We start from the raw sequence: 9,677 nt of genomic DNA, 5'->3' as shown, positions 1-9,677 counted from the left end.
TAAATAGCTTTTTTCACTTTTATTATATTTGACAAAAGGGTTGAATTTTTAGTAACGGCATGATTACGTCAAGTAACTAAAATAAACAATTAAGTTTTTACAATTTTATCAATTTATTTGATTTCCAATCAGACAATTTTTCTTATATTATGAGATAATATTCGCTGGGCTGATTGCGTATTATTTTTATTGAAAAAAGTTGTTTTTCTAAAAAAAAGAATATCGATTAGGTACATTCAAAAAACATCTTAGTAAATTAACGTAATTAGTTTTTAAAAACATATTTATTTCATGATTGAAGTAAGCATAACATAAATAATCGAGGATAAACAGAAATTTTAAATTGATTTTCTTTATCTCTCTAGTAACTGATGCTGGGTGCAAACATTTCTTGTTTTCTATTAACTTTGATAAAATCCATATAAAAATAATATTGCTTCAAACAGGGGTTTTGCACACATCGAAAAAAGTACATCAATATCAGTCATGTAACAAATTTTCAATGTGGTATTAATTTTAAAACATTTTGAGTGTGTCCAAATACCAAATACAGGAGTTATTTTCATTTTATTTTTTAACATGATTTTAAAAATTATTTTGATTTATTGTAGGAAACAATACAGAATTGAGAGGGTTTTATTGATTGAAAGATATATTTTTGCCTCATAACTATAAAAACCAATACGTATTTAACTATAAACACCAATAAGTACCTACTTACTTTACGAACGAAGTTCTCTAGGCCGTTAGGCCGCGTTAAGGTGCAGGTTAGACTCACTCATGGCGTAGCTTCGTGAAGCTGTAAAGCCAGAAGGATATCTTCTGATAGGTCTCCAGTATGTGCCGAACAGTCTGGTTCTCGGCCCCACAGTCGCATCCTGAAGATGGCGTGCCCCCATCTATGGAGCAGGAAGTTGCACCATAATTGCTCGATGCGAATCCTGTTTAAAGTCGTCCACAATCCCCTAGGAAGATTAAATTCTAGGACCTCCTGGTGTGGCAATGTAACCAGTTCATGATTTTTCACTCCACTCCGTGCTTCTCTTATATGGACTTCCAATGAAGTCTTTCATCCTTACATCGATCGTCAATTGTCCAAATTAAATTTCTGAACATAAGTCTCTTGTTTGGAGGCTGGATGTCCTTGAAATCAGGAAACACCGGGTTACATCTTACTCTATCTATCATTTTGATGGATGAGATCTTATTGTGACTTATCGAGTAGGGATAATATTCGCCAAAAAAAGTATGTTTATTTTACGTAAAATTGAAAAAAAAAATGGAAACAAATATTTTCATTATAACCCCTATAACATACTCGTATTTGCAAAACAAATTGTATTGCATATAGATTTATTGTAGGGTAATAATATAAACCATGGTTATTTTCTAAATGATTTTAATGACATTGTGTTTTATCATTCATATCAGTATTTTTAATATACATTTTGATATAAAAATACATTTTGACTCGATGAATAAGACGTTCACCCTCTCCGTACATTCGGCTTGGTCATTTCCCGCTATGACCAATAATATCCCCATTCCTCTTCTCCACTCTGCAAGTACCTATATCTCCAGACTCCAGACAATATTCAACGCTCTAATGTTAAAAGATAAGTTTCCTGCATTTTCTAAAATGGTCACTTTAACGATCAAGATCTTTCCTGGCGACTAACTCTAAGTCATCTAATAAAGATACTTGAACTCATTTCATCTCGTATTTTATTTTAACATACTGTATTTTTTTAAATATTAAAATCCAGAGGTAACGACACTTGGTTTGCGGCGATGATCTTAACATCTTTATTATCACTTAAAGATTTGCTCATGCTTTGTGATCTGATAACACGTTATCATCTTTAATTAATTTACGCGTGTCGTTTTTATATTTCTGTTTTTCTTGTTCAATTTATCGACTAAAAAGTTTTTTTTGCTTTAAATTGTTATTTTATGTTTTCTTTTTCCTTCAACTTTCCTTCAAAAATTTTATTTTTATAAAATATATGTATCCGCCGTCCGCCTCCGTAGTGTAATGGTCAGCACGCTTGGCTACCGTTCTGGAGGACTCGAGTTCGATTCCCAGGGGGGGTTAAATAAATATAAGTGATTTTTGCGCTGTAATATTTATTCAATATTACCCGGACTGGTCACCATTCCTTCATATATAAATGATCAAGATAACACTGCGTTTATATGACGCAGTGCCCTATGCACCATTGGAGTGCGGATAGGGGTTTTTTATTATTATTATTAAGTATTTAATATCATATTAAATCAGGAATATGATATCTACACGTATATATTTTCACGTATACACTTTTATACATTCCTACGTATTTATTTTTTTAAATTGTGTTTTAATGCATTTTAAAATTTACATCCAAATTTTTTGGCCGATACGAGTAGTAAAATATTGTTTTAAGGCAAGAAATTTAAAGAAATTTAAAAAAATCATATTTGTGTCAATAATGTAAGTTATATATGTAGCAAAAACATTTTCAGTTAAAATAAGTATTCACGTTCATTTTTTGATGTTTTTTTACTTAAAATATTAAAAAATGTGTTGGCTAAAATTGAATTTCTTTCGGTTATTGATTATTTAATTTTACTGATTATTGAGAAAAAAACTCTTTTAAATAAATTTCTCTAATTCTCTAAAAGCTTGTTTTCCGAGTTAACACGATGAATTGTAGCTCGTGTCGACGATTCAGATCGCATTGCAGTGTCCATCATTCGGACATAATAACAATTTATTTTTTGCTGCAGTTATTAACTGCAATTAATAACAATTAGTATCTGAAAGTCCGTGAAACTGTAAAGAAATAATTCTTTTTACGTAACTACTATACGTATATTCTGAAGGTTCATGTGTATACTGTACATACATGCATAAATAGGAATAATTGCTCTTACGATATAAATTCAGTAGTAATCCCCGTTTGCGAAGTGTTTCCAACTCGACGTCCTAATATTTCAATCACAAAAGCAATTGCACCAATTCGGTATATTATGTTTTGGAATAATGTTTCAGAAATTCCAGAAATTGGCAATATAAATGGTCCAAATCCATTTACAATCGATCGTGTCGCAATGGGTAGCCGTTAAAATATCGGAACTTTCCAGAAGCACTTTGCTTCGAGACAAAAGAATGCAATGAACATCCGTAAGACATATTGTTGTTGGTCCTCCCGATACTTCCCCCACTCCATCTCGGCTAGTCAGGGCTTAAGCTTGTATATAATTTAAATTAAAATATCACTTCGTTTAAAATCAAAAAAATAACTTTTTTTTACGATAAAAAATTACTTTTTTGCAAATCTAATTTAGCCCTATGCAGTGGCACGGCATATGGGTCCTTCCGCATATTGTAAGGTCATTTTGAGAATGAATGATTTTTATAAAACTAGTAGACCACAAAGCCACCAACTGTCATACGTTGCAAACAATGAGTCGCAATTCCTGAACATAACTACACAGCAGTGTGAATAATTTATTTGAGAAACAGTTTTACCCTTTGCAAACCCTGTTTTCGGGTAGCACCGAATTTTCCAGCTGTCGGCCTCGTATCGACTCTTCGGTGACAAATTGTTCTAATTCAATTTAAAGCGTTCTGCGCTTAAACGGATAAATGCCTCGAATGCTTTTCGCCCGAATCATTTTTTTAAGCTGTTTTGTACAATATTTGTATTTTCCTTAAAACAGTGCGATTGCAAATAGCAGTACTCCGTAACATAACGTTTTTGTACATCGACGAATTTTTCATTTTATATTAATTCTTAAACAATAAAAATTTTGTCTTAGGTATAAATAATGAAATAATTACTTCAATTTGCACGTAGTAAGTCTTTTATTTTTCTCATTACGCAGTAAAATAAGAATCCATTTTCTGATGCGATGCTCCAGAACGAGCTGCTTTTTAATATAATATAGTATATAAATATAATATAGCTTTTTAATATAATATTTAATATAATATATTAATATAATATAGCTTTTTAATAAAATATTTTTAATATATTATAGTATGCCGGTAAAGAAATAGGAAGACGCTATCGATCGCCGAATTATCAAACAGTCGTGAAACTTACGAGTTTGACCAAAGATGGTCCATTTGTATTCCATATATAGTAAACCTGTCAGTTGGTTAACAGTGGGACAATATACTGGGGTGGTCCAGTAGTCAGTAGCCACCATCCACCATCCACCAGTCGCCGCGTAGTACAAAGGATCGTTATTGAATATTTCGCGGCTAGGAAAAAATCGTGAACGATGTTCCTTCATGTCGCTACTGACGAGGGTTAGCGAGCGTTATAGAGAGGGTAAAGGAGAGATACGGCCCGAGTTTGAAAATAGGTTTTCTATAAAGCGACCAGCGTGGTGGGGATATTCAATGCACAATGTACGCGATATTCTTTATCGAATCATTACACTTACTAGGAGACGCCTGAAAACATTTTTTTCAATGTTATTAAAACTACATTTTATATATTTAAAGCATTGTTAACTTTGTGGTATGGTCATTTTAAACAGAAAAAGCAGACAAACGAATCGCAATGTGAATATTTTTTAAAAAGTGGACTTAATTTAAAATATTCTATTGTGATTCATTTTTCTTTTTTCTCTGTTTCAAAATCTTATTTTTTTATATAAATGTTAGACCGTAATAGTTTTATTTTAATGGCCTGATTAATGGAATGATTATTCCGAAACCGGTAGTCATAATTAGCCGGGTAGTCATAGTAAGTTAACGATGAATGATAAGGAGAGTGTTATCAAAATTAAGCGTTATTCAATAAATTTACCTATTATACATATGTTAGAAAACTGCGAAGTGTCAAGTTTACTCTGTAGGAGCTAATATTCCAACACTAAGTTGAGAATATGTCAGGGCGTCTCTTGCTGAACAACTATTCCGTACTGTAATGGAATGTTAGACTGAGTTAGTGAAGCTTCACACTTTACTTCAGAAATGTTCGACCTTCCTAACAGTAAAACCGATATTGTTTTACTGTACTAAGTTAAAGGAAATTTTTCCAAGGAGTTTTTTAAACATCTAATTTGATGATTTAAAAAAATATATATCACATATCGCTCACTCCTTTCAAGAACGTCATAAATCAAAAAACTTTATTTTCAGGAGAACGTTTTTAAAGTTAAAAATATAATACAATGTATTGAAAATAAATATCAAGCCACTTATTGAACTTTTTACTGTGCAACAGGTCTTTTAAGGTAAAACTTGAAGGTTTTTTCTCGATTTGAAAAATATTTAGTATATTCATAAAAATTAACTAAATAATTCCTTTTCTTCAAAATGAAAAAACAATACTTTTTTGCCCTGTAGCTGGTAAATATTAAGTTAAAAATATGCCTCTTTTGCTGGGATACAGTATATTTTCTGGGCATTCCGAAAACATGAACAACTGAAAATTGGCGATTTTTTATTTATGAAGTTCTTAAAAGGAGTAAGCGATATATTAACCTGCATTGATTATAATTTAAGTAAACGTTTATGTTTATATGTACAATACATATATCGGGTCATCGTGTTATTCCAAAGTCAATACCAAATCATAGAATAAGATATTTTGTCAAAAAATATTGATGCGCGTGCCTCATTTTTTAATACTTTCATGATTCTTAAAAAATGTGAAAATCTAGTGAAAATGGTAAGAGAGAGAAATATCTCATTTACTGAAGTTGTACATTTTCCCTTCTTTGTTCTCAAGTCCCATTACTCTTCCCGCATTCCCTTCATCGGAACATTATTTAAATTTCTTCCAAATCTGCGACCGTAAACTACTCGATGTGGCCATATTTGGGTTGCCACGAAAACTCAAATATGAGTTCAGGTACATTGGAACTCAATTTCCATATATCCTTCAATTCTCAAAACGTGTTCAAATTAAATTTGTAGCGGAAAGTCTGCAAATTAAATACATTGAACGGAATGTACTCCCTAAATCCTCATAAATTTAAAATCATAATTTTACCAAGTTAATTAAAATATCTGGGCTCAGGGCACGTATATTGTATTTAAAAAAAACGACAAACAATTATTTACCTATTTTGATCGAAATTCTAGTGAAAATAAGAAGAAATTTAGGAAAATTTCTCCACGCTTTTATTCGTTCAAGAAACGTTAGGGTAGCAGTGTATTTTATAATTGTATTTTTACTATTTAATTTACCCTTCTTTATTTTATAACACATATTAGATAAAAACATTTAATTATTCTTTATTGACCCTATCCACACCAAAATGCATTCCACTATGCCCAGCATAGGACACCGCATCGAATAGACGCGGTTTTAACCTGATTTCCAATAAAATGAAGGCAATATGATCAGTCCTGCGCTCCTAATTATTGCATATTGTAGTGGAAAATATCATTTGAGTATTTGAAAATGTCAACACGAATAATATATGTGAAATGGAAAAAAATAATGGTAAAATGACACGTTAAAGACACGTTATACCAATAAATACGTTTTTTATAACTATTTTACATTCTGTTAAAAACAAATTCATAATCATTACTAGAAAATTGACCTAATATAGGATTAAAGAACAAACAATATTTGTATCTACTTGTATAACTACACAATTACCCAAAAGGGTTACCAAAAGTTTTTGAGTTTTTTAAACTCTACATATTCGCGAATACTGTATTTTTTTAAATTATTTAAAATAAAATAAAAAAAAAACAAATGACTCAATTTGGCTTAATACACAGCATCGGCTGTTTGGTCTCTGCAGCTATTTTGGCAAGAGTTATATTTCCACATTTCCGTTTGAATGTGGTTTGTCCATATCGCCCTCCTAGTCAAGTTTACTTGTTGGCGATCTGTTTATCATCTAATTATTTCAGTAAAATGTTCTAGATAATTGGATCACAAATAAATAAAAAACTGTTTTGTTTTTTTTTTCAAATCTAAAAAATGTATAAAAAAACCTATCGTTCGCTTGCATTACATATATGATAGATATAGAAACTCCAAGGATCCGACCTTATTCGTTGGACGTATCCATCGACGCTAGTTAACAAAGTTACCCAACCTTAATTAATATCCTATATTATTCCTTATGAAATTAATTTTGAATAAACATTTGTAGCTTAAAGCTACGCATGAGAGATCCAGAAGAAGGATCGGTCCGAAACAACACAGACTGGTGAGGTACCTTGTACTCTATCAAAACTTAATCAAAGTTTTCAGTCTGAGTTTAATTCTCCCGTTGTCTTCGGAGGTATTGCATTATTAAATTATTCCCCAGAATATTTTGGCACCGTAATTAAACCTCTCTCGGCAGACACGAGTTCAGGCGCAGTACCTACTCCTCGAATAGTTAATCTCTTAAATTGCTCCTTCAATCCGCACCGCAAGGCTTCTGTGCCGCATGCCTCCATCCTACACGATATCCACACGAACATATAATACCTACATCCCTGTATGAGTATATCCGAGCGAGAAATGGCTCCACTTTTCCGGTATTATTATCTAAGAAAACGTACTTTAGTAATCTTACGTATATGTAATTCGAGGAATCTACACGTATATGAGTATATGAGTACCTAAAATCGTTCTATTTTTTACTATAAAATAAATATACTTAAGTAGGATAAATGGTATTTATTAGAAAATCTAAAATGTTAAAGCTCGAATGATGATTGCTCTGTGGCTGTTCATCTATCATAGTGTGCATTAGTATTGTATTTACCTACAAATATGTATATAAACAATTGCGGCATTTCAAAATAATACAAATTGCTCACCTTTACGTATTTTTTCAAAATAATTTTAAACGCTACGTTTATAAGTAACATTTAAAATGAGAATCATATTTTTTTATTATTTTTGAAATCAAACAATTTATATATTATTAATTTTAGTAGGTACCACAGCACACCGAAGAAGGTCCCTGAAAACCCTTTCATATCTATGATGACATCTATGGCACCCGCCATAGATGTAAGTAGGTAGGTAGGTACATTAGATACATATTTTAGCTATATTCCAAATTATTTTGTTGATCGGTAGGTACCAGAATTTTATGGTAGTTTGGTAGTAATTTTTTGCCGTAACGAGCACCACAATTATTATACATGTATAGTGTCTAATACCAGTGGCGTGCCCAGGGCTTACCAGTAAGGCAAGCCCATTATTTTTCAGAATAAAATCTTCTTCTCCGTCTTATTCCTCATTGCTGAGGGTTGTGACCCTTGCAGAAGCAATGCATCTTCTCCAGTTATCCCTTGACTGCGCTGCACGTAGCGCATCAACCATTGAAGTGCCTGCTGCTGCCTTAATTTGATCGGTCCATCGTGTGGGATCTTCCTCACTCTCTCTTTCCCTCTAGGCTACCGATAACAACTAGTCGTTCCAGGCTATCCTCGTTGCCACGCACAACGTGTTTAAAGAACTGGAGAATCCGTCGGGTACAGATATTGGCCAGAGTCAAGCCATCCAAGCGTAGCCAGAATAAAATAGCGACTATGTAATTTTTTCCACATTAATTTTATTTGACCAGCAACCGGGTTTCGTCATAACTGACACCACCAGTCCGATGATGTCGGTTACGACGAAACCCGGTTGCTGGTCAAATAAAATTCAAGTGGAAAAAATTTCATAGTTGTTATTTTATTCTATAAAATGCAGTTCAACCAAGGAATGTCAGGACAAAACTTTATTTAAAAAAACAATATAAAGATAAACAATGTATTGTAATGAGTGTAAAAAATGCAAAGATGTAATTTTTGTATGGAATAGCCATCACATTGAAATAAAGAAAATGTTGACTGCAGTAAAATACGTTTCTAATAGATTTTTATTTTCCACTGGCACTTCGTGATGGAATTGCATTTTAATATATTATTAGATTAAAACCAATATTTTTAGCTTTTCCACTATATTTTTATTTGACCAGCGACCGGGTTTCGTCGTTACCGACATCATCAGTACATCGACATCGACAGTACCAGTCTGATGATGTCGGTAACGGTAATAAAATGTCGGTAACCCGGTCGCTGGTCAAATAAAAATAAAGTGGAAAAGCTAAAAATATTGGTTTTAATCTAATAATATATTTCAATACGTTTCTAATCCAACGAGTTTTGTATATCGACTGATTAAACTTCCTTTTATGTAATTTAACAGTTGTGATATTTTTAAATCAGGAGTAGGTCTTTGAGACCTTGAGATGTAATCATTTCTTTTTTTTTAATAAAATTCAATGCGCTCACCTTTCCATTATAAATTAATTCCTTCAACCACTTTTATAAATAAAACAAATAAATAAATAAAACAGCACAAACGACATCGGCCGTATCCGAATTCATTATGACATTCAAACAAAAATGTGCTTACGAAAAACGTAGCGAAGAACGATAATAATGCGAAAACTTATTCAAATCTTAATAATTCCTACAATTACCGTATTTAATTATGGATTATCTATTATATTTTATATTTATGAACTCTACAAAGGCATAAAACTAGTTGATAAGCATCTGACAGATGAGTAACAGATAACAATAATGAAATACGTTCGTTACAAATATTGCGAATTGTAGCTTAAATTTCTTGTAGCTATGTTTACGCTACCGAAGCTGGCTTCCAAACTCGATACAAAATGCCATATAGGTACCTACATTGTACGGTTTAAAGTTATGTTTT

The sequence above is a fragment of the Brachycentrus maculatus genome, unplaced genomic scaffold, assembly GCF_059751285.1.
Source record: "Brachycentrus maculatus isolate JH-2025_06_01 unplaced genomic scaffold, ASM5975128v1 h1tg000160l, whole genome shotgun sequence".
Lineage (NCBI taxonomy): Eukaryota > Metazoa > Arthropoda > Insecta > Trichoptera > Brachycentridae > Brachycentrus > Brachycentrus maculatus.
The sequence above is the reverse complement of the archived record's forward strand: the minus strand, read 5'-3'. Positions refer to the sequence as shown.